Source organism: Fundulus heteroclitus, chromosome 19 (genome assembly GCF_011125445.2).
Source record: "Fundulus heteroclitus isolate FHET01 chromosome 19, MU-UCD_Fhet_4.1, whole genome shotgun sequence".
Classification (NCBI taxonomy): Eukaryota; Metazoa; Chordata; class Actinopteri; order Cyprinodontiformes; family Fundulidae; genus Fundulus; species Fundulus heteroclitus.
In genome coordinates this window covers 24,000,793-24,008,995 of record NC_046379.1, presented here as the reverse complement: position 1 = coordinate 24,008,995, position 8,203 = coordinate 24,000,793, and the positions used below count along the sequence as shown (strand labels likewise).

At 37.9% G+C, this 8,203-nt stretch overlaps 1 long non-coding RNA gene across 1 annotated transcript; it reads left to right on the top strand.

Annotated features, from left to right (window-relative positions):
- The first annotated feature begins 3,393 nt into the window (after nt 1–3,393).
- LOC105932976 lies at nt 3,394–7,841 on the top strand. The gene is made up of 4 exons (XR_002428730.2): nt 3,394–3,736; nt 6,666–6,720; nt 6,803–6,815; nt 7,719–7,841. It is a non-coding gene; the product is annotated as an uncharacterized LOC105932976 (long non-coding RNA).
- Nucleotides 7,842–8,203: the final 362 nt, after the last annotated feature.

The window sequence follows — 8,203 nt, the reverse complement described above, 5'->3', positions numbered from 1 at the left end:
ATTTTTGAGCTTACAGAAGCACATTTGTGAGGTCAGACACTGGTGTTGGACAAGAAGGCCTGCCTCTCAGTTTCTAATCTAATTAATCTCAAATGTGTTGGGTTGAGGTCAGGAGGTCATCCATGTCTTTATGGACCTTGATTTGTGCACGTTTAAAGAGGAAGAGAGCATCTCCCAACTGTTCCCACTTTGTTGGAAATAGGAATTGTCCAAAATCTCTGAAGACGCCAAGCCAGACAACATGTACCAGTTTCCAAAAGCTGTAGCTAACACCAGTGGCATTGATCCACAGCCCCTCAAGACTTCCACTCCAAATATGGCTTGGGTGTGCTGGTCAGCGGAACAGTCTTCTACAGCCTTGTGTGGGGATATGTACTGACTCAGACAAGAATTGAGTGGAATCTGTCCACAGTCAAAAGAGTGATGCCCAAACCATAGAGAGAGGTAGAGGAATGAAGACCCAACACGATGGACCTGGATAATAACCTTCTAATTGTGTAGATAGAGAACGATTATCTGTGTTCAGATGGTGAATTACTGTTAATTCCAACATTTTATTTTGTACAAATAAATTTATTCCAAAAAGCAATATTAAATGGATCTGATCAGTTGGTTGCTCAATGCAATTGAGCTGGCGGTTGCCTCATATATCAGGGAAATACGAAAGATCTTGGCGGCAGTTTTGGGCATGGTAAGGCTGCCAGTTTGTGAGGGGTTCAACCGGGCTGTGATCACCCAGACTCAGATGCTTAATGAACAACACCGCAAACTGGATGCTGTACTTGCACTGTATTGCAAGCCAGCTGTGGTTTGGTGGAATGCAAAGACCTAAGGGAAGTTGCTAGCTCAATTTGCAGTAGAATGTCCAAGAAATTCAGCTGTTTGTGACTTGCCATGAAGATGGACCAGCAGAGACTTGAAAGCTGACACATATTCCAAAGTCAGTCTGACACAAAAACAATCTCTTTGTTATTGAATCCGGTGCCCTGATGGCTAGCCTTGAAGCTGGCTATCTCAAATTCTCCTGGATGTTTTACAAACAAGACGCTCTATACCCGCCCGGACCTGCTCATGACACCTGTGAACTCGAACAGTGCCCTTCTTGAACTGCTGATAATATACCATCTAAGACTATGGCTGAAGCGTAGGGGGCGGCTGGAGAGTTGTATCAAACTGTCATACCATCAATGTTAAATGATAAAGGTAATATTTACATAAATGTGAGGGATGTACTCACCTTTGTGATATTGTAACTGTGTTTAATTAATAGTACTTGTAGGATGTGGGACTAAATGTAAAAAAGCTTTGAGATTGCTTTGTATCTGCTCTGAGTGCCATGGCCAAGATGTTTTATAATTTCATATAGTGTTTTTCATAATTCAGAACATTTCCCACGAATCAGGCATGTTTCAACGGATATCTAATTAGCGATGCGTTGTGTATGGTCAGGTTTTCTTCACCGCCAACAGACTGAAAAATGTGCATAATTCAAATTCAACTTGAACGTTACTTTTCTCTGTTTGTAAAATGAATGGCGTCTTTGTTAACAACGGTTGCAGTGTATTTATGGTGAAAGGATATGCAAAATCACTCTTTGCTGTTGCTCAGCAGTTGTATAACACAGTCTTTCACAAGGCCCATTATAAAGACTACTTAGAAATCTCTGTGCGGGGTTGATATGTTCAGAAATAAAAACAATTATAAATAGAAATAAAAACATAAAAACAATAAGACCAAAACTCCAAAATGATCAAAACTCATCAACACTCACCACCAGTTAAATATGAAATACTTTCACCAAACTCCATTGTTCTCATTATTTTAAACCAAAATAATATCCATTAAATAAACATCAAAAGCAAAATATACTGCACATCTGAAACTGATGGAAGTTAATTAGATGACAAAGAGTTTAACGACCCCTGACATGTTTGGTTAAACTTGGTGAGATCACTGAAGATGGGTATTCAGCAGTTTGACATTCATGGGAAATGTTTGGTCTCTGCTACATTTAAACTAATTCTTGAAGATATTTTAACAATGTTATTTCTATTCGTACAGGACATTGTCGCTTTTATGACTGTTGTATGTTGTAGCAAACATTCAGTGATGTTATTTATATAAATAAGAAGATCATATAAACTGGTCTATTCAACACAACTGGTGATAGCCATCAAGTGTAGCTGTCAGCTGAAGGGAAAAAAAATAAGTAAATGTTTGAACTATACCATAAAAACAACCGGTAGGCTTTGAAAATTACAATAGTGGCTCAGCCACTATTGTAATTTTCAGTCAGAGATATTAGAAATTAAGAACAGACTTGCAAAGTGGAATTTACCAACATAATCTGTAAAAAAAATGTTTTTGTCTGGAGCCAAAATCAAATGTGAACTAAAAAACAGATCAGGAAATACACAGCTCTACTTTACACTGTGTTCTTTGTAAGCACTGTGAGAAGACTATGGCCACGTACCGTTGCTAGCTACTAAGGCTGAAGTTGGTTTTCAGATTTGTAATTTCCAGTGTGCCCTAAGTCGGCCTTGAATGCGCTATACCAGGTAAAACACAATTTAGGCTTAATATTTGTAGCATTTATAAAGTTTTGTGTTGATTTTCTGTTGCTTGGTGGCCTTTTTATTGTACAGGATTGAGTTTTATTTTTAACAAAGGTGGAACAGTACTGAGATGAGACTCTGCCTTTGCTATAGGGGAAGCATGTAAATACTTTTAATGTCGTGTGCAAGGCGACTCAAATGTGCAGGTTATAAAATGCGCTAAATTGATTTGCTTATGAAATCCTTCACATGTAACCTGCTCCCTTTTATTCTTTTTTAATGCATTTTGATATCTGGGGTGGAATATAGGCATAAAACAAAATTACTATTTGTTTTTAACTCCTCTGCAGCACAATTTAAATAACTGGCATAAAGTGGTTCAGAAAGGACAGTGTAAGACCCATTCTTATTGGTACCACTTTACAATAAGGCTCCACTAATAGATGGCTAATAAATAGCTTGAAGATATTTTGATAATTAACATATCTATAAGCTATGTTATAAGCACTTTATTACTCATTCATAAGTGTTTATTATACATTAAAAGGGTGAACAAGAGACAAAAGTGTCAAGTTTCCTGCCAAATAGTGAGTTTAATCGGTTCAACTAAATATTTATTTTAGAGTTGCTGATATTAAACATTTCAGTCTACCACCTTGTAAACAAAACTGGTCAGTTTTGTCTCTTGCTCACCCTTACTTAATAAAAAAAAAAACACTTAGTTATGTGTTTACAGATGAATTAATAACATATCTATAAACTATTACCCATCTATAAGGGGAGCTTTATTGTAAAGTGGTACAGTTTTGTTTTAAAATGTAAGGGCACTAGCAAAGCTGCTACATTTCATCCAAGCTTTATATCAGATATAACTCACTCTTTAAACGTATACAATGTCTTTATATCTCAATACTGATGTCAGGTTGAAAGAGGGAAATGGACATGAAATGTAACACTTAGTTTCACAGCAGTTCGAGATCCATCGATATGGCAGGATAACAAAGAGTGGACAGTCATCTGATTTAACAGTCAAATTAAATCCCCACAGGAGCCATTTTAGTTTCCTGTCTGCAATAAACCCTGATCTGATCCTGGTGAGCTGGCCTGCTCACAGGGTGCCTGTCTTTAGGCAAGTTTGCTGCTGCGAAATTCCACTGATGCGCCTGGAGAGAAAAAAATAGGTGAGCTCATCTTTGTATCCTCATTTTTTATAATAAATATCAATGCAGTTATTTTCTCGTAGGTCTTCTTCATGTTGCATGTCTTTAACGTTGAAGATAGTTAACACAGAACTCACACAAAACAGTTTTGATGACACATTCAGTTTTTCCGGGTCTTTTGGAAATTTCCAATGAAACATATAAAATCTCTTACAGCTAATACCTCTGTAGCTGTTATTAAGCAAGCTTTTTAGTATAATAATTTATATAATTTAGTATAATATGAACAGAGTATATAGAAGTGTTCAATGTATTATTGTTGTTTCTACACTTTAGTAAAATCTTTTGTTTACGGCATTTTGTTCAATGCTGTCACCAGGACAGCTCAACTTTTTAAGTCGGTACATGTATCTCTACATTTTTCCTCATTTTATCTACAAAACTAAAACAATTCAGGGCTTTTCATTTATGCACTCTAAATGAGAAAAAGCCAATGGAGCCAGCTTCGCGTCCAAGTGTCTGACGGTAACTATGTGACAGACACACGAAAACATGCGAAAATTATGATCCATGGAAAAGTCACTTCATATTTTTTAAATGCATCTTTATAAGAAGCCTGTGACTCATACTAATAAAACAATAAGTTAGTTTATACTAAATAAAGGGATGTAAGATGTTTATTCTGCTTTTCATGTATTCGTTAAAAAATTGTTTTGAGCAGAGCCCCAAAAACTCTTATCAGCTTGAATGTCACATTTACTAGGGGACTTCATTAATTCTTTATTGCTTTAAAAGCAATATCAATTGTAGGGTTCTTTGGCACCGTGTTTGTATCAGAAATGCTTTCAAATGTTATTTTCCGAAACAAACGTGTCAAAGGATGTCATTTAAATGAAAGTTTTTGTTATGCCACAATGTAAAATATTTTTTGTTTAACTGTTGAGCTATTAACACACTGAAAACACCGTTCTTTAAAATTAGAAAGCATGTTTCTGTTTTTTATGTGATCTATGACCTGTAAATATTCCAATGCGTCACACCCAGCTGTCATTTAAAGGTAAACCGTGTTCAGTTATTTATATCCCAGATTTGTTCAGCCATAACAATGGTCTGTTTTGCCTCGTTCTACAATATTTAATTACCATAGTAGTTCTTGAAACAAAGGTAGAGTCTGCAATTTTTTCAGAAGTTTCCCCAAGTCCCTTTTTGAATAACTGCGCATGAGCAAGACCGTCTTACCTTGCTCTTTTGCTCCTCTGGGGGATCACATGAAAAAAAAATCTTCCAAATCCACTCTGGTCTTATTTCTTTCTACTGAGACCTTCCTCTTCTTCCCATAAAGTTGTACGCATTTTGCTTCTTGTGATTCTCAGCCATGTTCAAAGTATATGGTGTGAGCAGCGGAGCTACAATGAACGGCTAACACCGAAGCTAACTGCCAAGCTATAGAAATGCGCAGCCAGCAAGAGAAATCTAAGAAGGAACGAACACGCACACTGGCGTTACGTGAACGCATCAGAATGATTGGCACGTGGGACAACCAATAGATAAGGTGATCCCCCTGGAATTTGAAGGAACAATCATCTAACCCAGGGGTGTCCAAAGTTTTTGGTATATTGGCCAAAATTGTTAAGTCAAATTCACACAATTTTTTTCAAACCCAAAGAATTATGTTAATGTTTTACCTGATCTACAAAATATGATTCATCCATCAGTTTTCTGACATGCTTATCCCTCATGGGGTCGCGAGGTATGCTGGTGCCTATCTCCAACGTTCACTGGGCGAGGGGCGGGGTACACCCTGGACAGGTCGCCAGTCCATCGCAGGGCAACACAGAGACAGACAGGACAAACAGCCATTCACACACACACACACACACACACACACACACACACACACACACACACACACACACACACACACACACACACACACACACACACACACACACACACACCTAAGGAGAATTTAGAGATGCCAATTAACCTAACAGTCATGTTTTTTGGACTGTGGGAGGAAGCCGGAGTACCCAAATAGAACCCACACATGCACAAGGAGAACATGCAAACTCCATGCAGAAAGACCCAGGGTTGGAGTTGAACACAGGCCCTTCTTGCTGCGTCACTGTGCAGCCCTCAAAATGTCATCATTTTAAGTAAATAAATTAGTCAGATTTTTTTTGTAGGAAATGAATGTGTAAATCATTGTACATCCAACATTTAAAGAAGGGCTTTGCTCATTTGTTGTATTAAAAGATGGTCATCCAGTTTGCAAATTATTTTGAATAATTTCATTTGACTCTTTAACAATAATAAACATTGCTCTTTTTGGTCTAGCAATATAAGAACAGTATTTGGCTCAGTTGTTCTTTGAAACACTTGCTGTAATTAGCCAATTTTAATAATTGAATTCAAATCAGATTTTAAAGCACCAAAGTCTGCATTTGAGTAATTAAATGTCATTGGATAGATGTTACTATGAAGTTAAAGAGAATGTCAAAAGTGTGTTTATTAAAAGATGAATACTTTGTGTTGTACTTAACATTTTCAATTGTAGGATTTTAATTTTTCTGTAATAAATTTTCCGAAGTTAAAAACTAAAATCTTCCATCTCCATCAGCACAGGTGGCTGATGGACCAAATCTTTCTTGAAATGCAGTTGGGAAGGGGGGAGGGGGGCACCCAAAATAAGTACAGGGGCCACAAATGCCCCCGGGCCGCACTTTGGACATACCTGATCTAACCAATCCCTGGACCGAACGGCAGGGATCGGTCAGAGTTTTTACTGGCCTACAGCTCGCAGATATCGTGATCCTTTTTCTGAATACACAGCACATGCACAGAAACATAATACAAACAGGCAACCAGGCACAACGTTTTGCTTGGTGAATTATAGCAAGCCAGTGAACTGAGTCAAACAGTTTTGGTGCTATTAATTATTTGGTTACAGGGGCAAGATGTGGATCTTCATGTTGCTCTTCGTGCTGACCTTAAACATCTGTCAGGTTTGTCTTATTCTAATAGAATGTACTAAAATTCAAAGGCAAAACATCAGATCGAATTAATGTGTTTGTTTTTCCTTTACAGACTGCTGCAACAGGTAAAGAGGGTTCCTTTTGAGTTGCAGTCACACTGTTCATTATCTGGCTAGATATGTTGCTGTATTTAATGATCTGCACATGAAGAAATTACCAAAATGAAGTCATAGCACATCACATTCTGTGTCACGTACGATGCACCACTTATGTATAATGTGTGTGTTGGGATAACTGGTGTAAATTTGAGTGTTCAAGTGTGACAGGGTAAGCCCATTACTTTTTTCCATATCACTCTCACCTTAAATATTTGTCCTTATTCAATAATCACCTGACAATCTTGGGATGATGAGGATAATTCAGCTAATTACTAACTGCCATGCTTCTGGCAAGCTGGGGTAAATAAATGTTCCTTAGTGCAGACGTAGCGTCTGCATAGTTTAAGATGATAATAAGCAATGTTGTCCTGGCGTCACTGCTGCAACAGTTGTGTAGCGCTAAGGTGCATTCTGTTGCAATAATATATATGTGTAGTATACAGCATTTGGCATCAATAAGGTGAAGCATGTTTGGCAGAATTTTTTTATAAATGTTCAAAAAAACATTAGCAGTCTGGCTTAGCCGCAACTCAAAATACATTTGGGTGTGCTTCGGTGGCGCAGTGGTTAGCGCGCATGACCCAAGTATGGAGGCCTTAGTCCTTTGCCGCATGTCTCTCCCCCTCTCTTCTACCCCCTTTCCTGTCAGCCCACTGTAGGAAAAGCAAGTCACTAGTGCAGTGAAAACCTAAAAATAAAATAAATAAATGCATGTGCTGCTGCATCAGTCACATAAAGGCATTTTCATTGGGGTTCACTTAAAGGGACCTGTCTTCATATACTACTGGAATACAAGGTGTTATGGGGATATTCTTATTTATTTGAGCATCAGTGTTTCTAATGTGTCAGTATCTCATTTGTATGTTTCAGAGAACTCAACGCAGATGTATTACGTCACACTGATAATAGACAGAAGTGCAATTAAGAGACTCAATGAGAATCTAAACTTTGCAGTGAACGACAGAAACGTGAGCATCGAGGACATTAGGATGACAACAGGTATAAAGAATCAAAGGAGGTTTCCAATTACTGTACTTTCAGATTTCATATGAAAACATTACTAATTCCCTTCAGTTTTACATTTTTTTTAATCTTTTTTTCCCCCCTTCACCCACCCCCATAAGTGTGTGAAACCAGTACCTCTAACAGATCATGTGAGTGCAGAGAAGGCCACAGATGGAGTGATGAAGTCTGCCTCCAGCAGTCTTGCTGTGGTACGGCTTCGTGTCCCCAGCCAGCAACATCAGATCAGATGTGCATTTTAAACACCACAGGCATGAGAACTTTTATTGTTTTTACCCAAACCTTTTTACTGTACATATGTGTCCTGTCTAGAATAAAGGCTGCGATAGACT